This window comes from Zingiber officinale, chromosome 3B, assembly GCF_018446385.1.
Source record: "Zingiber officinale cultivar Zhangliang chromosome 3B, Zo_v1.1, whole genome shotgun sequence".
Lineage (NCBI taxonomy): Eukaryota > Viridiplantae > Streptophyta > Magnoliopsida > Zingiberales > Zingiberaceae > Zingiber > Zingiber officinale.
In genome coordinates, this window is record NC_055991.1 from 101743352 (window position 1) to 101767554 (window position 24203).

Sequence of the window (24203 nt, forward strand, 5' to 3'; positions counted from 1 at the left end):
TGTATGCATAGATCTTATTCTGAGTAGACATTGCTGTGTGTCTAAATTGGGACTGTACGTGAACCTGAATTTTTGTTGATCAGATGCATAAATTGTCATCTCTTTTGAGTGTGCATTCCGATATAGCTCGGCATGACCTTAGGATACTTGTTTGAAGTTGAGTATCTAAGGTAACTATCCTTCTATATGGAATGTAACCTCCTAAGGGAGGACGATTCTGTAGGTGATCGATGGTCGACTTGAAGGGGGGTTGGATAGCTAGATCACCCCCAAATCGATTGCTTCTCCTACAAAGTTAGTGTGCAAGCAGAAATATAACTCACTAATGAAAACAATAAAGAAAGAATACCAAATCACTAATAAGCTTGATGTAACGTGGTTCGGAGATTGCTTGCTCCTACTCCACGACGTGTCCTTGAGGTGGACGAACCCTTGATCCTTCGGTGGATCAATCCCCAGCAATCTCCGGCTAGAACTTTTCTCCTTCTCGGTGGAGCAAACCTCTTACAAAGGATTTCTTCCTCTTTACAATGATGAAGTTTAGGTTTGGGAGGAAGAGAGTAGACTTGGAAGTTTTGGGCAAAGACTAGGAGTTATTCAATAAGCATGAGTGACCTCCTTCAAGCCCAAAGCTTCCTATAAATAAGAGGAGAGAGTTGATTATTATATCAACTCATCTCGGCACCAGTCGATTGACAAAACCATCAGTCGACTGGTGTTACAGTTGGAGGTAGCCAACGGCTACTTCGCAGTACCAATGGTCATTTACCAGTCAACTGGTAGCTGCTGGATAAGCGAACAGAATGCTTCTGTTCGCTCCCAGTCGACTGCACCAGTCGACTGGTCCCGGTTACACACTCACACTCATCCTCTCCGGAGTCGCCCTTGAAGCCCTCTTCCTTTGACCCTCGTCCCTCAGATGCACCCGAACCCGCGGCTCCTCTCCGTGCCGTCCTTCACATTGCCTTGAAGTCCGCTTCCCTCGGCTCCACTCCTTTGCACCTCGTTCAACGGTCCCTCGGATGTCTTCCACATCATCCTTCACCGACTTAAGGATCCGAGCCCTAAGATGAGCTTCCCAAGCTTGGCCGCACCAAGTTCCTCATGTGTTTCACCAAGTCCTGCAAGACTCAAACACATATCAAACACATATAAAAGCCTAACTTAAACTCTTTGACACACACATCAAAACCATGATCGTACTGATCAAATCTAGGTCGATTGCACCAATAGATTCTATGTATGGATTGTAACGACCCAATTTTCCCGATTTCAAGTTCTAAAAGTCCATAAAAATATTTGGAAATACCTTTAAAATATTCTAGAGATTTTTAGAAATTTTTAGAGTATTTTTATGTAATTTTTGGAGTTCGTTTGACATTTTTACCAAGAGAAAGAAGTTTTTTTAAAAAAAAAAAAAGAGAAGAAATATGTTGAAGCCAGGTTTTGAACCCACAACCTCGACCCGAGCCGAACCTTAGCCGAAATCAGCCCAACCAGCTGAGCTACACGATTTTTGTTAGCCATATATGGAGCGAAATATATATATGCAGTAGCTGGAACGTTTGAAATAAATTGGAGAAAAAGGGGCACGGCTGAGAATCGAAGCACAAACCTCTGGCTTCGAGCAAAGCCCAACGGACCAACTGGACTAGCGATCGTTGCTAATTAAATAGGCAGCGGCAAATATATAAGCTATAGTTGGAACCAAAAATAACTCTAGTTATAAGAAGAGGATTTAGGTTTCCCGAAACCTAATTTCTTTCTCACCTCTTCTCACGCGGCGTCGGCGATTCCTCTCGGGCAGAAACGAAGCCGCGGCTAGGGCTTCGTCTCCGGCGGCCAGTGAGCACTTTTCTCCAAGAGCTCTTCACACCGTTGAGATCCTCTCGTCGAGGAGAGGTTGTGGGCACGAGGAGGAGCCGAAAGTCGAGCTACCGAAACCCTAGAACCTCTCTTTCTCGGTTGTAAGTCCAAGAAAACGAAGGTGAGTTGCTACTCACCTGCAGTAGGATAGCTCCGAGGTTTATTTCTTGTCAATTTCTTTGTTTCCGAAGTTTTGCTTCCGGTTGAAGTTGCTGCCAAGAATCTCAAAGAAAGGAGATTGATTTGTTTGTTTAGCATGTGGTTTGGTTTCTTCAGGCTTTGTAGTTAGGAATTCGGATTCCTTTTTGATGTAGATCTTCCTGTTGGGATCATAATGGGCATGTTTAGTTCATGTGGAGTTTTACAGATTTCTTGAGATTTTTACTACTAGGAAAGGAACATGAGATAGTATAGATTTATCTTTTCTTTAGCATCTAGTTTGGTTATGGTTTGTAGCCATGCTCTATAAAGGTTTTGGGAGTAGTTAACATAAGTAGGTAATAATGAATTAGTTTGTTTCATGCTCTGCTTGGGTTAATAATACCATGTGCTATAGATGCCATGCTTAAACTTTTCTTTAGTTTAGTTTGGAACAGATTTAATAGAATCATTAACCTCACTTTTAGTTCTCCTAGTAGCAGATATAAAGTCATGTGGTTCTTCCTTCTAAAGTTAATTCTAATTCAGTAGGAAAGGAATAAGAACAGCCGGTATCTTAGCAATCCAGTTTTGACCAAGTTGTAACAGGCTTAAAGGTTACGATTTTCTTATAAAAGTGTAGCTGTGAATAAGTTTTATATTAGTATTGTTTTAGTTTTACAGTCAGTTTAAATTGGTTGTGTAGCCTTGCAAATCTTGGGTTGTAGTTTTAAGTCATTGTTTGAGTAATGTAGTTCAAATTCCAGAATTTACTTATGTCAAATTGGAGCATAAAGTTTAGATATGCAGATTCATGTTTTTTTTCTTTGGTTAAGCTTTTCAAGTTTAGAGTTGTTTAAGCATATCAGATTTAGAATCTGTTTAAACATTTTCGTTTTGTAGAAGCATTCCTTTATTGGAAATATTAATAAGCATTGTAGTGCAGAATTTTGTAACATTCACAGCGCAGATTTGTGTTAGTCTTATATGCAGATTTTCTAGTTTTCATTTTCTATTATTGAGCATGTGCAGTTTTTAATTGCTATGAGTTGAGCATGATCAGTTTTTTTTATTACTAGATACACATGAGCAGTTTCTTTAGTTTTTATTTGCTATTTTAATAAGCATGAACAACCATGTATTCTAGTGGGAAAATAAGAGTTTTATCAAATTCTTTTAGAAGCATTAACAAGTAAAAAGAAAGAAAAAGAAAAGAAAGAAAAGGCCAAGGCCTTAAGTAAATCCCAAAGTCAAGATTTTATGGATTTTAGCACACAAGGTGCTTATTAATATGCCAAGGCATTTAAAGAAGTAAATAAGATAATAAGTATTTTACTTTTAAAGGGCATGTACCGGACACAAGGTCCAAGGGATGGGCTCCAAGTTGCCCCTAGGCACAAGGCCTAGAAGTATCTTAGTAGTTTCGGGATTAGCTACCTCGATTCTTATTAAGAATGCGCGCAAAGTGGTACAATGCCGGGCCCAAGAGAAGTTGATTATTATTTTCAAGTATTAAAGTATAAATTTTAAACAAGTGAAATAAAAGAATAAATTTAGAGTAAATAAAGTAAGTTTCACTTTGTTTTAAAGATCAGCAAGTTTAGCTTTCTTTTATACTAGCAGCTTTTACATGTTTAGTTTCTTACATGTTATTTATTTGCTAGTTGATGAGCATGTTTAGCTTTATATGTTAGCATTTCAGTTAGTTTGCTTTCTTTATTAGTTTATGAGCATGATTAGCTATACATGTTTAGTAGATCAGTTAGTATGCTGTCTTTGCTATTTATGAGCATGAGTAGTTATACATGTTAGCTTTTCTGTTAGTTGATTTCTTTGCTATTTATGAGCATGAGTAGCTTTACATGTTAGCATTCAGTTTTAGCATGTTTTTATTTGTATACATGCATATCGAGTTTTTGTGAGTAGATAGCGCTCACTAAGCTTTATGCTTATAGACTGCATTTCCTCCTACTGCAGATAAAGGAAAAGCTAAGGTATGAAAGGAAGGCGACAAGGTGGTGGTGATGAAGGTGTGTGATGGCTGGACTATGGAGAGATCAAGAGTTTGCTATGGAGTTGTTAAAACTTACCTGATTAGAGTTTCCTTTTCTTTTCTCCTTAATGCTATGATGAAGTTGAGATTGTAATTGAGTCTATTCCGCACTTTGTTATGTTTTATTGTTGGAGTATTATCTGTTTACTATTGCTAGAGTAGTTTCATTCTTCTTATTGAGTTATTATACTGCGTGGTTGAGTGATTATATGTTCCAGCCGCCTGTGGCTGAGTATACACTGTTTGTATTGTTGATTTGGTCACCGGTACAGGGGAGATTCTGTCGAAATTTTTCGGTAGGGTTTTCCTAGAGATTTTTAATAAACCGGTTAAGTAGAGTTAGTAGATAAGTAACGGTCACTCTTAGAGAGTAGTAGTAGTAGTAAGAAGGGTGGTCGTTACCGATGGTATCAGAGCATTTCCCATTCTCCAGCATCACACACACATCAGCATCATCCTTGCCGTCTTCAAGTAAGAAAGTATTTAAGTTCTTTCTTTATTGCTTTCCTTTATTATTATTTGCAATATAGAGTGATTGCTTATAAGTGCTTAAGTAGATAAGAGTTTTTGCTATTTTTCCTTCTTCATATACAAATATGTATGTTTAGAAAGGATAGAGAAATGTTTAGAAGTACCTACTCATAGGTGTTGAAAGTCAAGAATCATGTATAAGTAAGATATATCTAGAAAGTATAGTGATAATTTTAAGTTTTCTTTTCCTCTGCCTGACTTGATGGCAAGAAGAGGACGTCCCCGTACCGTTCGTACTGAGGACCGAGTTCAGGAGAACGAAGAGCCCAGAACCCCTGGGCCTATTCTCTCTGAAGTTGTTGCTCAACTTCAGAGACAAGTAGCGAGTAGCAGCAAGTGATTGCCAATCTAATGGCCAAATCAGAAGCCAGCTCCTCCCACTCCCCTAACTATTAATGTGGAGACTCCAGGGGTGACTGAAGTCCTATCAGTTGCCCTGGAAGTCGTCACAACACCTAGAAGACAAGAAGCATACCTCATCCAGTGGTTGAAACTGAAACCAGAAAGCTTCTCAGGCATGACTGAGCCCTGGGATGTCCGGCTTGATTCAAGACACTTGAGAGCACAATGGAGCTTCTTGACTGGCCAAAAGTCGAGAAAGTTAAGTGTGCCTCTTCCTGCCTATCTGGAGATGCTTGTATGTGGTGGGAGCGAGTTAAGAGTAAGGGAGCAGTCAACCAGATGAGCTGGGTTGATTTCGAGATAGAGTTTTACGAAGAAGTCTTCCGTCAACGGATCACCAATAAACAGTAAGAGGAGCTTATGGAATTCAGACAAGGTGACCTGCCAGTAGAAGAAGTGGTTAAAAGATTTAACAGGCTAGCTCACCTTTGCCTAGAGTTAGTAAGTACAGTGAAAGAACGAGTCAGACTGATGCTCCTAATGCTGAGACCAGAAATAACACCTAATGTGAGTAGTGAAACTCACCGACCATAGATTGGTGAAGAGCTGGTCAGCAGGGCATTAGTGAGCACTATCTGAACAACAACAAGGCTCAACAAACGCAACACAAGCCAGTCAAGATAGAAGATAAGACAGTGGGGAAACAGACACCCCAGTCAAGTAATCAGAACTAGAAGGACAAAGATAACAAGAAAGACCCAAGCAGGAAGATGTTCGGGTAGTCTGTGAGTATCCAAAGGTATTTCCAGAAGAGCTACCTGGACTACCTCCCAACAGAGAAGTGGAGTTTGAAATTGAATTGGTTCCTGCTACCAGTCCAATTTTAAAAGCTTCGTACCGAATGTCTCTAGCAGAGCTAAAAGAGTTACAAGAACAATATCAGGAGCTACTTGACAAGGGTTTCATCCGCCCTAGTCATTCACCTCGGGGAGCTCCAGAGTTGTTCGTTAAGGAGAAAGACGGATCTATGCGGATGTGCATAGATTTTAGAGCGCTAAGCAAAGTAACAGTATTTTCAAAGATAGACCTACGCTCTGGGTACCATCAGTTGGAAGTGAAAGGAATTGATATGCCCAGAATAGTTTTCAGGACCAGATACGGACACTACGAGTTTGTAGTCATGCCTTTTGGTGTGACTAATGCACCAACGGTTTTCATGGACCTGATGAATAAAGTGTTCAGAGAATACCTTGACAAATTTGTCATTGTGTTCATCGACGACATTCTAATTTATTCCAGAACCCCAGAGGAGCATGACACGCATTTGAGGATAGTACTACAGACTCTTCAACAAAAGCATATTTACGCTAAGTTCTCAAAGTGCGAGTTCTGGTTGGAGCAGGTGGCGTTTCTAGGTCATATAATTTCTAAAGAAGGCATTCAAGTGGATCCAGCCAAAATAGAAGCAGTCAACAACTGGAGTAGACCCAAGAACGCCAGGGAGATCAGAAGCTTCCTTGGTTTAGCTGGGTATTACAGGAAATTCGTGGAAAACTTTTCCAGAATAGCCTCTCCACTTACAGCCCTCACCAGGAAGAACAAGAAGTTTGAATGGTCAAATAAATGTGAGCAGAGTTTTCAAGAACTCAAGAAGAGACTGATCAGTGCTCCCATTCTGACTGTTCCAGAGAGTGACAAGAGTTTTGACATCTACAGTGATGCTTCCAAGATGGGCCTAGGAGCTGTACTCATGCAAGAAGGAAAAGTTATAGCTTATGCTTCCAGGCAACTCAAAGACTACGAGAAGAACTACCCCACTCATGATCTTGAGCTGGCAGTTGTGGTCTTTGCACTGAAACTCTAGCGACATTACCTGTATGGAGTCCAGTGCAGAATTTTCACAGACCATCAAAGTCTTAAGTACTTCTTCACTCAGAAGGACTTAAACATGAGACAGCGTAGGTGGTTAGTGTTGGTCAAAGATTATGACTGTGAAATCCTCTACCACTCAGGTTAAGCTAACAAAGTGACAGATGCACTAAGCAGAAAATCCAGTGCATCTCTGATGTCTTTGTCATCATTAGCCCTGCCACTGCAGAAGGAGTTGTCGGATACGAACTCGGGTTATTGGATTCAAAGTCCAATGTCGTAACCACTGGACTTGAAGTTAGTGGTTAACAAAATGCCACTCTAGAAGGAGTTGTCAGATTTCGAACTTGAAGTTGTTTATGGGCAACTCTCTGCATTGACCTTAGAGTCAACCCTGCTTGAGGATATACAGAGAAAGCAAAGTGAAGATCCTGATATCCAAAAGATCAAGCAAGGGATACAAGAAGAAGGAAATTCGGAGTTTCGAGTATCAAACAGTGGAATTCTTTATCAGGGGAGTCGCCTTTGTGTTCCCAATGATGAAGAGCTGAGAAAAGAAATGGAAGTAGAGCTGGGCATTCAGACAGAGCTGATAGATGAGACTACTCAGGCTATTCAGAAGATCAGACAGAGAATTGAGACTGCCCAGAGTAGACAGAAGAGTTATGCTGACATACGCCGTAGGCCACTTGAATTCCAAGTAGGGGATTCAGTCTTTCTCAAGGTCGCTCCTATGAAGGGAGTGATGAGATTTGGCAAGAAGGGCAAATTAAGTCCTCGTTATGTAGGACCTTACCTGATCACAGAAAGGATTAGGAAAGTAGCTTACAGGCTGGACTTACCACAAGACATGTCAGCAATACACAATGTATTTCATGTCTCCATGCTAAAGAAGTGTCTCCACGACCCTAGCCAAGTGATTCAACCTCAGTCAGTGCAGATCCAAGAGGATCTTAGTTATGAGAGTAGACCTACACAGATAGTGGACAGAGCAGTCAAGAGATTAAGAAACAAAGAAGTACCACTAGTGAAGGTTGTCTGGCAGAACCAGAAGTACGAGGAAATCACTTGGGAGCGGGAGGACAGTATGAGACAGTAGTATCCAGAGCTATTCTAAGTTCGAGGACGAACTTTTTATAAGGTATGGGGGATTGTAACGACCCAATTTTCCCTATTTCAAGTTCTAAAAGTCCATAAAAATATTTGGAAATACCTTTAAAATATTCTAGAGATTTTTAGAAATTTTTAGAGTATTTTTATGTAATTTTTGGAGTTCGTTTGACATTTTTACCAAGAGAAAGAAGTTTTTTAAAAAAAAAAAAAGGAGAAGAAATATGTTGAAGCCAGGTTTTGAACCCACAACCTCGACCCGAGCCGAACCTCAGCCGAAATCAGCCCAACCAACTGAGCTACACGATTTTTGTTAACCTTATATGGAGCGAAATATATATATGCAGTAGCTGGAACGTTTGAAATAAATTGGAGAAAAAGGGGCGCGACTGAGAATCGAAGCACAAACCTCTGGCTTCGAGCAAAGCCCAACGGACCAACTGGACTAGCGATCGTTGCTAATTAAATAGGCAGCGGCAAATATATAAGCTATAGTTGGAACCAAAAATAACTCTAGTTATAAGAAGAGGATTTAGGTTTCCCGAAACCTAATTTCTTTCTCACCTCTTCTCACGCGGCGTCGGCGATTCCTCTCGGGCAGAAACGAAGCCGCGGCTAGGGCTTCGTCTCCGGCGGCCAGTGAGCACTTTTCTCCAAGAGCTCTTCACACCGTTGAGATCCTCTCGTCGAGGAGAGGTTGTGGGCACGAGGAGGAGACGAAAGTCGAGCTACCGAAACCCTAGAACCTCTCTTTCTCGGTTGTAAGTCCAAGAAAACGAAGGTGAGTTGCTACTCACCTGCAGTAGGATAGCTCCGAGGTTTATTTCTTGTTAATTTCTTTGTTTCCGAAGTTTTGCTTCCGGTTGAAGTTGCTGCCAAGAATCTCAAAGAAAGGAGATTGATTTGTTTGTTTAGCATGTGGTTTGGTTTCTTCAGGCTTTGTAGTTAGGAATTTGGATTCCTTTATGATGTAGATCTTCCTGTTGGGATCATAATGGGCATGTTTAGTTCATGTGGAGTTTTACAGATTTCTTGAGATTTTTACTACTAGGAAAGGAACATGAGATAGTATAGATTTATCTTTTCTTTAGCATCTAGTTTGGTTATGGTTTGTAGCCATGCTCTATAAAGGTTTTGGGAGTAGTTAACATAAGTAGGTAATAATGAATTAGTTTGTTTCATGCTCTGCTTGGGTTAATAATGTTGGTGCAACCTTAGGTCGAGGTTGACCTGGTTGACCCGACTCGAGGTGACTTGACTCGAGTTGTATTTTGATGTTTGACTTGGGAAGATTGTCGGTGCAACCTTAGGTCAAGGTTGACCTAGTTGAGTTGCATGTTGATGTTTGACACTCGTAAGAGAGTTTTATTCTTGATGTGAGACAAGAATAGATGGTTGGGAGTTTATTGGTCCAACCCTAGGTCAAGGATTGACCTGGTTGACCTGAAAAGTCCAAGTATGGAGACTTGGCACTGGGAAAGTCCAAGCAGGGAGCTTGGCACGCAAAAAGTCCAAGTATGGAGACTTGGCACTGGAAAAGTCCAAGCAGGGAGCTTGGCACGGGAAAAGTCCAAGCAGGGAGCTTGGCAAGTGGGAAAGTCCTAACTGGGATGTTAGGCAGTGTGGAAAGTCCTGGTGAGTGAAGCCAGGCAGTGGGAAAGTCCTAACTGGGATGTTAGGCAGTGTGGAAAGTCCTGGTGAGTGAAGCCAGGTGAAAATCCTAGTGAGTGAAGCTAGGTGAAAGTGGAAGTCCTGGTGAGTGAAGCCAGGCAGTGGGAAAGTCCTGGTGAGTGAAGCCAGGCAGTTAGAAAGTCCTGATGAGTGAAGCCAGGCAGTTGGAAAGTCCTGGTGAGTGAAGCCGGGCAGATTGGAAATCCTGGTGAGTGAAGCCAGGTAAAAACCCTAGTGAGTGAAGCTAGGTGAAAGTCCTGGTGAGTGAAGCCGGGCAAGGAAAAATCCAGATGGATCAAGGGTGATCGGACATCTGGTGTTGAGAAGGTCAAGTAGGTCAAGGGAGTGACCGGATACTTGACACGAAGAGAAAAGTCCAAGTGGGTCAAAGGGATTGACCGGACACTTGGTAGGGAGTCTTAGCAGGTCAAGAGAGTGACCAGATGCTAAGCATGAGATACCAATAGGTCAAGGTTGACCGGATATTGGTTTGGAAGACTTGGAACTTGGTTTGGGCAAAACCCAAGCTCTGGATCGATCAGTGGATCGATCCAGCGATACGCTGGGTATCTGATCGGTCTGGTGACCGATCAGATAACGATCAGTGGCTTACTGAGGTTCTTCTGATCGGTCTGCAGACCGATCAGAAAGCGAACAGAAGGCAAAGAGAAAAGGAGGGGATCGGTCTGTGGACCGATCCACATGCACCCTGATCGGTCCACAGACCAGAGAACTTGGGCGAGTTCTCTGTGAGGAGTGCTGATCGGTCTGGGGACCGATCAGCACAGGTCCTGATCGGTCCCCAAGACCGATCAGAGAGGATCTGGACCGATCAGGCTTCAGCCTGATCGGTCCACGCACTAGCCGTTGCGTAGCAACGGCTAGTTCTCTGCTCTTCTTCTTCGCAGGTATAAAAGAGGGCTACAGGACTTCGGTGATGCCTCTCCTTTAGCTACTTCTTCTTCCTTCTGGAAGTTCTCTCCTGCCTGAAGCTTCTACTTCTCTCTTCCTGTTCTTGGTGCTGCTAAGCTTGCTGTTGAGCTTTGTTGAGCTGCTTTGAAGCTTCGCGTGAGCTTCCGGCTGGGTCACCTGCTGTTGTAGGCGCTTGGGAGCGGCTGCTTCTTCCAGTCGAAGAGAAGGCAAGAAAGTTTACATTTGTATTGTACTTTATTTCTTGTTTTCCTTGTACTCTTTTCTTGCTGTTGCAAGAAGTTTCGGTGGCGAGGTTTCTCCACCCAGAAGGAGAGTTTTTATTAGCTGATTTTCCGGGGACTCATCCACCGACGGATTGATTGGGTTCGTCCACCTTACGGACACGCCGAGGAGTAGGAGCATCATCTCCGAACCTCGTACATCGCTGTGTTAAGGTTTGATATTCTTCCTTTCGTTTCTAGTTTATTTTTCCGCTGCGCTAACGAATTGTAGGAAGAAACGAGTGATTTGGGGCGGCTATTCACACCCCCCTCTCTAGCCGAGTACGTAGGATCCTAACAAGTGGTATCAGAGCGAGGTCGCTCTTCATCGGATCAACACCCGTGGGAGCAAAGCTAGAGATGGATCAACTCGGAGAAGACATCACCATTCCACCCTTCTACGATCGCAACGACTTCGCGTTTTGGAAGGTAAGGATGAAGTATTTCCTTATGACTAACATTGAAAATTGGACTTGTGTACAATTAGGTTTCACTCTTCCGATGGATAAAGAAGGAAAACCTTTTGAGAAGAAGAAGTGGACGAAGGAGCAAATCCACCAATCCACAATCAACGACGAGGTAATGAAAATATTTGAATTCTCATTACCTAACGATATATTGTGTAGGATAGATGGATACAACAATGCCAAGGAGTTGTGGAACAACTTGGCTAAGTTCCATGAGGGGAACTCCACTTCAAGCCATGAAGAGGAGTCAAGTGAGCCAAGTAGCTCACATCATGGAGAAGAGGAATTAGAAGTTGAGGGCTACTCAACATATAAGGAAGAAGAGGAGGAGAGTTCTTCTTCAAGAATGGAGCAAGAGGAAGAAGCTTCTATCTCCGGAAGGGATGAAGAAGAAAGCATACATCCCACCTCAACCCTAGGTAACTCAAGCATTTCAATTTCAAATAAATTACACATAATGTGCTTTGAGTGTAGGGAGTATGGACATTACAAGAGTAAATGTCCAAAGAGGGTTAGAAAGACTCCAAAGGTCAAGGAAGCCGGAGTCCCAACACGCAAGGGCAAGGAGCACGTGGTGTGCTTCCAATGCAAGCGAAGGGGACATTATCGGAGCCAATGTCCGAGAGGGAGGCAATCTCACAAGGACAAGAGATCGAGCACATGTATAGGGGGAGCTAGGGCAAACCCTAAGGTAATCTCTAAGGCACATTCTTGCAATTCTAGTAGGATGCATGCTAGTAGCCTTATTGCTATTGTCAAGAATGATAAGCATGTTAATTATAGAAATCGATACACATGCTTAGGTGCCAAACATGTGAGCCTAGATAAGGATAACACTAGGAAAGCCAACCCTAGAATTAACTCATCTAAGGCTAAGGAAAATCTAGGTAGAAATCCCAAATCATCTAGACATATGCCTAGGAATACCTCAAAGAAAAATGACAAATTAACACTTGAGGTATTAGAGAGGGAAAATCAAGTCTTGAGGTCAAGACTTGATAATTTAGAAAAGGCTCTTAAAAACATGGAGAAGTCATCTCTAGGGTTTAAGAGTCAAAAACCCAAGTCCAAGGACAAGAAAGGTTTGGGTCACAAACCTAAGTCCCAAGTGGTCAAGCCCACTTATCATAGTGTTCCATTCGATTATGGAACAAAACCTAGGGCTAGGAAGACCATTACCAAGGTCACAAGGGAAGTCACCCCTATAGTTGACCTTGATGAGACCCAAATGACCAAGGCTTTAAAGCCTAAGAGGGTCATTAGGAGGGTTGCTAGGGAAGTTATCCCTAGTGAATATTTAGTGAACCCAATGAGCTCTAATAGGTATTGGGTTCCTAGGAGCATCTTCTCTACCCCATAAATGGGTTAGAGAGTGTCAACTCCAATAAGAAGGGTAGTTAACCCAACTTTGAGGAATTGATACTCAAGGAGCATTTTCAAGGTTTTGTGAACCTTTGAAAATGAAATGGAATTATCATTTACTCCTTGGAAGAGTAAAATGTGCCATTATGGAAAAGAATGATTTTAATTGGCACAATTTGGGAAAATCTAGAGAACTCTCGAGGAAAAATGAAACATGCCAAGTTTTGAGGATAAATTTGATCTTTAAGTGGCATGAATTAATCTAGAGTTCAAGAAGTGTCAAAATTAGGATTTTGGCATTTTAGGGCAATCAAGGGTTAAATTCTAGGTTAGCAAAGTGGTTAAGGATACTTAGATAGGTAATCTAGGTATATTTATTTATGCTAAATCTTGCCATAATTGTTTGCCCTCACATGTCATGACATCATGTTTAGTTTTATTATCATTTGAAATGTCATGATAATGCTTAGGCTAGTTTATATGTCATGTTTATTTAAGTTTCAAACTTTATGCCATGACATCATGACATTGGCACATATTTTCATTTATGATACCATTTTATGCCATGTCATCATCTCTTGCATTAATGATCAATGAAATTGATTTAAGGATGAAAAACACATTTTGATATTGAGATCAAATTTGTGTTAGAAAATGCATGAGAACTTAGCCTAAGTTGACCTTAATCCATATCTCACATCAAATTGACTTGAATGTGGTTTGATACACCTTAGATGTGTGTGAGATATTAGGATCATGAGTTAGGATCAAGGTGCATAGTCCTTGTACCTAGATGACCCTAATTCAAGAAATTGAGAATCATAGGGAAAGCTTGTGTACAAGTCATGTACATCTAGCCCTAAGATTATGGTCCCAAATTCAAATGGTTTTAAAAGCATTTTAAAATTGATTTGAAAAACCTTGATGAAGCTTTCCTAGTGATAGCATTCATCATTGAACATTGTGATACAAAGTTGAGTTAAACTTGAACTATTTCAAAGTTTTTGAACTTTGTATCAAGATTGAAAAATGGAAACCATATTCATAGAAAACTATTTTTCCTTGATAGTGTATGATATGAGGAATGTATCCTCAAAGTTTCGTAATTTTCGGAATTTTCTGTAATTTTCTGTGAGTTTCTGAACTTCTCACGGAGAGAAAATCAGAAATCTCTGATTTCAGTGGCTGGATCGGTCCGGGGACCGATCCAGGGAAGATCTGATCGGTCTGCGGACCGATCCAGAGTATTGTGGATCGGTCTGCAGACCGATCCAGTGAGTTCCAGTAGCACGAGTGCGATCTGGTGAAGGGCTGATCGGTCTGGGGACCGATCAGGGCGTGCCGAATTTCTGATTTTTTAGCTGTTGTCTGAAATTTCAGTTATGGAAGTGGTATTTTTGGATTTCTAAAGGTTTGGAACTCTCAAAGACATTGTTGGTGCAATGGTCAAAGGGGGAGTTGACCTTTAGGGGGAGTTTTACCTAATTGTCAAGGGGGAGTTGACTTTTAGGGGGAGTTTTTACTCCTTAAGACTTTTGAGGATTAGTGATATGGGATTATCACTAAGTTGATTGTTGAGTTTAGTATCAAGGGGGAAATTAAGAGTTTCAATGAAAGGTATGAGACTTTCATTAGGAAGAAACTTTTGACCTTGATACCCTCCTTTTTCTTTTTGATGTGTGTCAAAAAGGGGGAGAGTGTTCATTGGAGAGTTATTGGAGAACCCAAGTTAGGTTATTGGGTTTAACCTAAGCTAGGGGAAGAATGTCAAGGAATGTTCGAGGAAGAACATTGGAATTCTTTTTGATGTGTGTCAAAAAGGGGGAGAATTATTGGAGAACCCAAGTTAGGTTATCGGGTTAACCTAAGGGGAGAATGTCCAGAGAATGTTCAAGGAAAGAACATTGGACATTGGAAGATGAGTGGAAAACCTAAGTTAGGTTATCGGGTTAACCTAACTTGATTATGGGTTTTGTCAAACATCAAAAAGGGGGAGATTGTTGGTGCAACCTTAGGTCGAGGTTGACCTGGTTGACCCGACTCGAGGTGACTTGACTCGAGTTGTATTTTGATGTTTGACTTGGGAAGATTGTCGGTGCAACCTTAGGTCAAGGTTGACCTAGTTGAGTTGCATGTTGATGTTTGACACTCGTAAGAGAGTTCTATTCTTGATGTGAGACAAGAATAGATGGTTGGGAGTTTATTGGTCCAACCCTAGGTCAAGGATTGACCTGGTTGACCTGAAAAGTCCAAGTATGGAGACTTGGCACTGGGAAAGTCCAAGCAGGGAGCTTGACACGCAAAAAGTCCAAGTATGGAGACTTGGCACTGGAAAAGTCCAAGCAGGGAGCTTGGCACGGGAAAAGTCCAAGCAGGGAGCTTGGCAAGTGGGAAAGTCCTAACTGGGATGTTAGGCAGTGTGGAAAGTCCTGGTGAGTGAAGCCAGGCAGTGGGAAAGTCCTAACTGGGATGTTAGGCAGTGTGGAAAGTCCTGGTGAGTGAAGCCAGGTGAAAATCCTAGTGAGTGAAGCTAGGTGAAAGTGGAAGTCCTGGTGAGTGAAGCCAGGCAGTGGGAAAGTCCTGGTGAGTGAAGCCAGGCAGTTAGAAAGTCCTGATGAGTGAAGCCAGGCAGTTGGAAAGTCCTGGTGAGTGAAGCCGGGCAGATTGGAAATCCTGGTGAGTGAAGCCAGGTGAAACCCTAGTGAGTGAAGCTAGGTGAAAGTCCTGGTGAGTGAAGCCGGGCAAGGAAAAATCCAGATGGATCAAGGGTGATCGGACATCTGGTGTTGAGAAGGTCAAGTAGGTCAAGGGAGTGACCGGATACTTGACACGAAGAGAAAAGTCCAAGTGGGTCAAAGGGATTGACCGGACACTTGGTAGGGAGTCTTAGCAGGTCAAGAGAGTGACCAGATGCTAAGCATGAGATACCAATAGGTCAAGGTTGACCGGATATTGGTTTGGAAGACTTGGAACTTGGTTTGGGCAAAACCCAAGCTCTGGATCGATCAGTGGATCGATCCAGCGATACGCTGGGTATCTGATCGGTCTGGTGACCGATCAGATAACGATCAGTGGCTTACTGAGGTTCTTCTGATCGGTCTGCAGACCGATCAGAAAGCGAAGAGAAGGAGATCATGACCGGTCCACACTATCCCTGATCGGTCCTGGGGACCGATCAGGAGAAGCTTGGACCGATCAGGCGATGTCTTGATCGGTCCAGGAGGAGTCTGATCGGTCCCTAAGACCGATCAGAGAGGATCTGGACCGATCAGGCTTCAGCCTGATCGGTCCACGCACTAGCCGTTGCGTAGCAACGGCTAGTTCTCTGCTCTTCTTCTTCGCAGGTATAAAAGAGGGCTACAGGACTTCGGTGATGCCTCTCCTTTAGCTACTTCTTCTTCCTTCTGGAAGTTCTCTCCTGCCTGAAGCTTCTACTTCTCTCTTCCTGTTCTTGGTGCTGCTAAGCTTGCTGTTGAGCTTTGTTGAGCTGCTTTGAAGCTTCGCGTGAGCTTCCGGCTGGGTCACCTGCTGATGTAGGCACTTGGAAGCGGCTGCTTCTTCCAGTCGAAGAGAAGGCAAGAAAGTTTACATTTGTATTGTACTTTATTTCTTGTTTTCCTTGTACTCTTTTCTTGCTGTTGCAAGAAGTTTCTGTGGCGAGGTTTCTCCACCCAGAAGGAGAGTTTTTATTAGCCGGTTTTCCGGGGACTCATCCACCGACGGATTGATTGGGTTCGTCCACCTTACGGACACGCCGAGGAGTAGGAGCATCATCTCCGAACCTCGTACATCGCTGTGTTAAGGTTTGATATTCTTCCTTTCGTTTCTAGTTTATTTTTCCGCTGCGCTAACGAATTGTAGGAAGAAACGAGTGATTTGGGGCGGCTATTCACACCCCCCTCTCTAGCCGAGTACGTAGGATCCTAACAAATAATACCATGTGCTATAGATGACATGCTTAAACTTTTCTTTAGTTTAGTTTGGAACAGATTTAATAGAATCATTAACCTCACTTTTAGTTCTCCTAGTAGCAGATATAAAGTCATGTGGTTCTTCCTTCTAAAGTTAATTCTAATTCAGTAGGAAAGGAATAAGAACAGCCGGTATCTTAGCAATCCAGTTTTGACCAAGTTGTAACAGGCTTAAAGGTTATGATTTTCTTATAAAAGTGTAGCTGTGAATAAGTTTTATATTAGTATTGTTTTAGTTTTACAGTCAGTTTAAATTGGTTGTGTAGCCTTGCAAATCTTGGGTTGTAGTTTTAAGTCATTGTTTGAGTAATGTAGTTCAAATTCCAGAATTTACTTATGTCAAATTGGAGCATAAAGTTTAGATATGCAGATTCATGTTTTTTTTCTTTGGTTAAGCTTTTCAAGTTTAGAGTTGTTTAAGCATATCAGATTTAGAATCTGTTTAAACATTTTCGTTTTGTAGAAGCATTCCTTTATTGGAAATATTAATAAGCATTGTAGTGCAGAATTTTGTAACATTCACAGCGCAGATTTGTGTTAGTCTTATATGCAGATTTTCTAGTTTTCATTTTCTATTATTGAGCATGTGCAGTTTTTAATTGCTATGAGTTGAGCATGATCAGTTTTTTTTATTACTAGATACACATGAGCAGTTTCTTTAGTTTTTATTTGCTATTTTAATAAGCATGAACAACCATGTATTCTAGTGGGAAAATAAGAGTTTTATCAAATTCTTTTAGAAGCATTAACAAGTAAAAAGAAAGAAAAAGAAAAGAAAGAAAAGGCCAAGGCCTTAAGTAAATCCCAAAGTCAAGATTTTATGGATTTTAGCACACAAGGTGCTTATTAATATGCCAAGGCATTTAAAGAAGTAAATAAGATAATAAGTATTTTACTTTTAAAGGGCATGTACCGGACACAAGGTCCAAGGGATGGGCTCCAAGTTGCCCCTAGGCACAAGGCCTAGAAGTATCTTAGTAGTTTCGGGATTAGCTACCTCGATTCTTATTAAGAATGCGCGCAAAGTGGTACAATGCCGGGCCCAAGAGAAGTTGATTATTATTTTCAAGTATTAAAGTATAAATTTTAAACAAGTGAAATAAAAGAATAAATTTAGAGTAAATAAAGTAAGTTTCACTTTGTTTTAAAGATCAGCAAGTTTAGCTTTCTTTTATACTAGCAGCTTTTACATGTTTAGTTTCTTACATGTTATTTATTTGCTAGTTGATGAGCATGTTTAGCTTTATATGTTAGCATTTCAGTTAGTTTGCTTTCTTTATTAGTTTATGAGCATGATTAGCTATACATGTTTAGTAGATCAGTTAGTATGCTGTCTTTGCTATTTATGAGCATGAGTAGTTATACATGTTAGCTTTTCTGTTAGTTGATTTCTTTGCTATTTATGAGCATGAGTAGCTTTACATGTTAGCATTCAGTTTTAGCATGTTTTTATTTGTATACATGCATATCGAGTTTTTGTGAGTAGATAGCGCTCACTAAGCTTTATGCTTATAGACTGCATTTCCTCCTACTGCAGATAAAGGAAAAGCTAAGGTATGAAAGGAAGGCGACAAGGTGGTGGTGATGAAGGTGTGTGATGGCTGGACTATGGAGAGATCAAGAGTTTGCTATGGAGTTGTTAAAACTTACTTGATTAGAGTTTCCTTTTCTTTTCTCCTTAATGCTATGATGAAGTTGAGATTGTAATTGAGTCTATTCCGCACTTTGTTATGTTTTATTGTTGGAGTATTATCTGTTTACTATTGCTAGAGTAGTTTCATTCTTCTTATTGAGTTATTATACTGCGTGGTTGAGTGATTATATGTTCCAGCCGTCTGTGGCTGAGTATACACTGTTTGTATTGTTGATTTGGTCACCGGTACAGGGGAGATTCTATCGAAATTTTTCGGTAGGGTTTTCCTAGAGATTTTTAATAAACCGGTTAAGTAGAGTTAGTAGATAAGTAACGGTCACTCTTAGAGAGTAGTAGTAGTAGTAAGAAGGGTGGTCGTTACATGGATAAGTTTATCACTTGACCTAATGGGCTTCCCCTAATCATATGCTAAGTGAGTGACCTACGTAATCTAGAGACATATACCCGGGAAGACCTTATGACAGGAGGTACTCTACTGAAAACCCAGACTCTCGAAGTTACATCTTCACTTGATGACATACTTGGTTACTGGCAAGAGAAGTACTCTGATACACCGTCGTGGGGTGAAATTCGGTAAATGTTTTGGCTGTCCTGTAAACATACAAGCAAAGAACTAGGAATGGGCCAATTCGTAGTACAACATCCACCATTACAATGAAACCTTCGACCGAGAACATCTTTTGAATTAAGGACTTCCTCAATTTTCTTTCTTTTACTTCTGCATTTGATCAAAAATCTCAAAACAACCTATTATCAATTTTGTCTAGTTAGATTCGAAGTGTAAGACCAACTAGCATTTAAGCTTCAATCCTCATGGGATCAACTTTTATAAATTTTATTACTTGACGACAATCGTGCACTTGCGATCATCCACATTAAGTTTTTTGCACCATTACCGAGGATTGAGTGCTTTAAATCTAGTTAGTTTACATGAGAGTTTATCTAGACAATTCTTTTAATCTTGAATTCTTTATTCTTTATATTTCATTACTACATTTTCCTTTTGGTTTTTAATTCTACATTTCTACGTTTTCTCATAATTTTTTTTTCAGACACTATGAGCACTAACATGTCAAGTTTGCCCTTAAGAGAATTCTCTGCACCCATCTCTGCAAGATTTTTATCTCCGATTGTGCAATCTCATATTAAAGCAAAGAGTTTCCAACTAGATCCACAAATAATTACTATGATACAAGGTCATAAATTTGGAGGGGAAGCATCGGAAAGCCCATATCTACACCTTGAGACATTCTTGGAGTTTTATGATACAGTGAATTGTGAGGGTGTCTCAGTGGATGCCATTCAGTTGATGGCATTTCCTTTTAGTATCAAGGATAGGGGAAGACTTGGTTTTATTCTCTTCCTCCTCAAAGCATCACAAATTGGGAACAATTGGAGCAACGATTTCTAAATCAATTTTTCCCTCCAAGCAGAACAATGTATTTGAGGAAGTGCATTACAAGTTTTGCTCAGGAAGATGGAGAATCACTATTTGAAGCATGGGACAAATTCAAGAGTTTATTAAGACAGTTTCCCAACCATGATTTGGAAAGATGGCTAACATTGTACATATTCTACATGGGAATTTCTTTCTCAAATAAATCTTTATTGAATTCATCAGTTGGAGGCTTTTTTATGAACAAAAGTGTGGATGAAGCATATACATTAATTGATCAAGTGACATTGAACCTCTAAGAATGGTCGGATAAAAGTTGGATGGATTCTCCCTCGATAATTCCAAAAGTACAAGCCATGAAGGTAAAAGAGTCTGCCAAACAAAATGTAGTTCAACTATCTAAGAGTTTTGAAAATCACAAGTCATAAAATGAGGAGTTTGAACAGTTGGAGGCTTGTGAATAATTGGTTTTATTTTCTTCCTCCTCAAAGCATAACAAATTGGGAACAATTGGAGCAACGATTTCTAAATCAATTTTTCCCTCCAAGCAGAACAATGTATATGAGGAAGTGCATTACAAGTTTTGCTCAGGCAGATGGAGAATTACTATTTGAAGCATGGGACAAATTCAAGAGTTTATTAAGACAGTGTCCCAACCATGATTTGGAAAGATGGCTAACATTGTATATATTCTACATGGGGATTTCTTTCTCAAATAAATCTTTATTGAATTCATCAGCTGGAGGCTTTTTTATGAACAAAAGTGTGGATGAAGCATATACATTAATTGATCAAGTGACATTGAACCTTTAAGAATGGTCGGATAAAAGTTGGATGGATTCTCCCTCGATAATTCCAAAAGTACAAGCCATGAAGATAAAAGAGTCTGCCAAACAAAATGTAGTTCAACTATCCAAGAGTTTTGAAAAGCACAAGTCATAGAATGAGGAGTTCGAACAGTTGAAGGCTTGTGAACATCCCCCGCCCCCCCCTTTCCGTCCACCCAGACAAGGCCTAGTGAACATTGTAATGATATTAAGTTGAGAAGTGACATGAATCATGAAGAACATCTGGAGAAGGGCTTGTATAGAATTGAGGAGAAGAACAATAGAATACTACAAAAACTCAGTTTCATTATCCCAGAATGTGTCCAAAGGCCACAAGTACTTTTTCCTCAACGATTGATCACACCATCACTAGACAAGCAAGTTAAACCTCAGCCACAAGCTCAATCATTCCTAAGACCTCCACTTAGGATTCCTTTTCGATAAAGGCAAGTAGGGGCCAACAAAGATGAAGATTGTGGCAAATTCTGTGATATTAATATGGTTGAGTACAAATTTTTTGATGTGTATAAAGATGGGAACTCTTCAGATGATGAATGTACTGAGGTAGATCAACTTAAAGCTGCAAGTGAAGTTATTGACTCTCCTGTAGTTTTGATTCTCCTATTGAAGATATTGATGTGGGAATATTTTTCACTACATGTGTTGATGTTAATGATATAGAAGGAAGTGTAGGGAGCTGTGTTATGGAAGCAACAACTCAAGAATCACCTCCTTTGTCCATACAACCCTTAGAGACTATGAGAATAGCAAGAATTGAACATGTGATGGATCAATGTGAAGGGACCTATGCAGAGTTAATAGAGTCTCAAGAATCACCACCTTTAGTTGCACCAATACCTGAGCCAGAGCTAGAACCATCATTTATTTTAGAAGAAGTCACATCCACATGTTTAGAAGTTTCAGGTATTTGTCAACAAAGCAAGGTTAGTATTTCTTGTGATCTTTTAGAAAACTATATAGAGGTACCTATAATTGACTTTCTTGGATGTGATTCAATTTTTATTACTTATTCAGCTTATCTTGATATGGTTTTGGTTCTATCTTATATAACATTCTTGTGGGCGATTTGTTTTTCTTTTGGATGTGTAATTTTCACTTGGGCTACAAATTAGAGCTCAATCTGAACTGTCTTTGTTCACTTGAAAGACCTCCTAAGAAGACAACGATGGAGGGAGATTTACTTCACACTATAGCTCTTATGTTGAATGCTCTCTCAATAATAAGAGCCCTTGGCAAAAGGGTGTTGAAATATCTTACCCCTCTAAGAGCGAGATTTCGATGAGTCTAATGAGGTGGTAGAGCTTAGGACCTAAAACAAGCACTTCTTGGGAGACAACCCAAGTTTCTTTCTTGTTATTATTTCAATTTATTTTCTTTTCACTTTTCTTGACCCAATCCCTTTACTTAGTTTTTCTTGTTCATACTTCTTTTTCAGGATACATTATTTAGGAGGCTTGAGGATACTGGAGTAATTTCAAAACTTGATTGATCCATTAACTTGGCACATCTCACTTAGTATCTCCTTTAACCTTAATTCCCTTTTATATCTGATTTTATTTTTATTAGGACAATGAAAAGTTTAAGTCCGGGGGATGCATACTTAGATGCATATATGTTGGGTTATAGTTTAGATTTTGATAATAAAACTTTGCATTTTGCTTACTTAGTCTAGTTGCACTTTGTTTTCCCTCATGTTTTAAGGCATTTGAGTTACACTATCTACACTATTACTGCTGACTTATCCAAGAGTAAACTTCTAGCACATTTATTATCTGGATTTCATGAGTTACATTTTTTTTCAATGCTAGTATATGTAGTGATTAATTTTTTTCTATCTTTAGTGAATCAGAATGAGCATAACATTTGTTTGATAACAAACTTTTTCGCACGTTTATTGTTTAGATCCGTATGATTAGTAATTAGTTCTAGTATGTTTGGTGATCTATTTTTCTCTATCTTCAATACCAGGACATGAGCATTGGATTTCATTGAAAAGATTTGATTCTAGTCTAGCTTAAGGATCTCTTTAAACTTTGTCTTATTTTGATAGTTAATAGTTCTGAAAATAGTCATGATTAATTAGACTTGATGAGTACTTAAATTTCCATGGTAATTTCTTAACTACATTTTGATCATTAGATCTATGCTTGAATCATTAAAAATCATTTGGAAAAATGTAAATCCCACCAATTGCGTCTTTACAAATGTGCAGTTGAAGAAAAGAAAAAGGAAAAAAAAGAGAAGATGAAGTAAGGGATTGAAAAATTTGTTGTCGTGAGTGGAAACTAGTTGTTTGCTCCTTTGAGATCGAGTTAGGTTACTGGGAAAATAAACACTAGATTTCTCTTGATATCGAGCACATTCTTTAGACCTTGGGTAGATTTAGTATAGATGAACTAAGCAGTGTTTCTGTTAGGAATGAAAGGAAAAGATAGTTTAATGACGACTTGATTAGAATTAGGAGTGGATACTTGAGGAATTTAGGCCACGATCTACACTGATCACGGAGAACTTATTCATAGACTAAGATTAAATCCATTTATGGTCATGCTCATTATTGATATTGTTTGATAGAGTTAAGTTGATTCACCAAGGATTATGATACACTTATTCCTACATATGTTTCTAGACTACAAAATTTTGTTTGATAACAATCAAGTGCTTTATTTTAGACCATTCTTGATCATGCTCATTGATTTTGCTAGTTTGATAGAAATGGATAAAATTATTAGGTATACACATTTTAACTCATGAATCTAGATTGTAGAGTTTGCTTGAGGACAAACAAAGGTTTAAGTCTGGCGGTGTGATGTGCATAGATTATATATATATATATATATATATTGTATGGTTTAACGCACATCTTCTTGTATTCATTGTCTATGATCTATGCTTTTGCACCCTGTATTATATTAATTTCAGCATAATTACTATCTTGAGTCCAGAGATCTGTTCGTTGCTTGTTTTAACTTTTAGGAGCAGTTTGGAGCAGAAAAGAATGCTTAAGACGCAAATGGAAATCAAATGAAGCAAGGATTAGAGTCTCAAATCATTTTTAGAACCAAACTGGGCCTGCCCATACCTTGAGGCACGACCAGATGAAGATTCAGATGGTGGCCATGTGCAATGACATGGCCAAGGAAGCAAAGATGGTCATGGACGTGCTAAATGGAACGACTCGAGAGAAGAAACAGTGTAAGAAAAGGGGAGGTCATGCCTGGAGGCATGACCATGAACTTGCCCATGTAGATTTTTAGAGCCAGAATGGGTTTGGCTATGCCTTAAGGCACTACCATGCTTCTAGAATTACAATTTTGAGGAACTGCCCGTGCCATTTGGCATGACCCAGAAGGACAAAGCAGAGCAAGCCCTACTTTAGACATGCCAAATGACACGACCAGATGCCCATAGCTAGAGCCAACTTGGCTCTGGCCATGCCTCTAGGCAGGGCCAGGTAGCCAAGAGATGGTTTGGTCATGCCTAAAGGCATAGCCACCCTGTGCCTAGAGGCATGGCCACCTCATTCCTAGAGGCACAACCACCTCGTGACTCACCCTTATAAAAGGGGCACTTCATCTCCTTCCTTGGGGGAGTAAGCTTGGTGGATGGGAGGAGACCATCTAGGTCAAATCCTTGCATCCAGAGTCGTCATCTGGATGATCTAAGGTCATTCTGCTGCTCCATCCTCATCGACATTCCAAGATCTACATCTAAGCACTTTACTCGACGTTA

At 40.2% G+C, this 24203-nt stretch overlaps 2 non-coding genes across 2 annotated transcripts; both read right to left on the reverse strand.

Moving 5' to 3' along the window:
* Positions 1-19668: 19668 nt before the first annotated feature.
* On the reverse strand, positions 19669-19774 carry LOC121968856. The gene has a single exon (XR_006108384.1). It is a non-coding gene; the product is annotated as a small nucleolar RNA R71 (small nucleolar RNA).
* Positions 19775-20182: 408 nt separating this feature from the next.
* Positions 20183-20288, reverse strand: LOC121968840. Its single transcript, XR_006108371.1, has one exon. It is a non-coding gene; the product is annotated as a small nucleolar RNA R71 (small nucleolar RNA).
* Positions 20289-24203: the final 3915 nt, after the last annotated feature.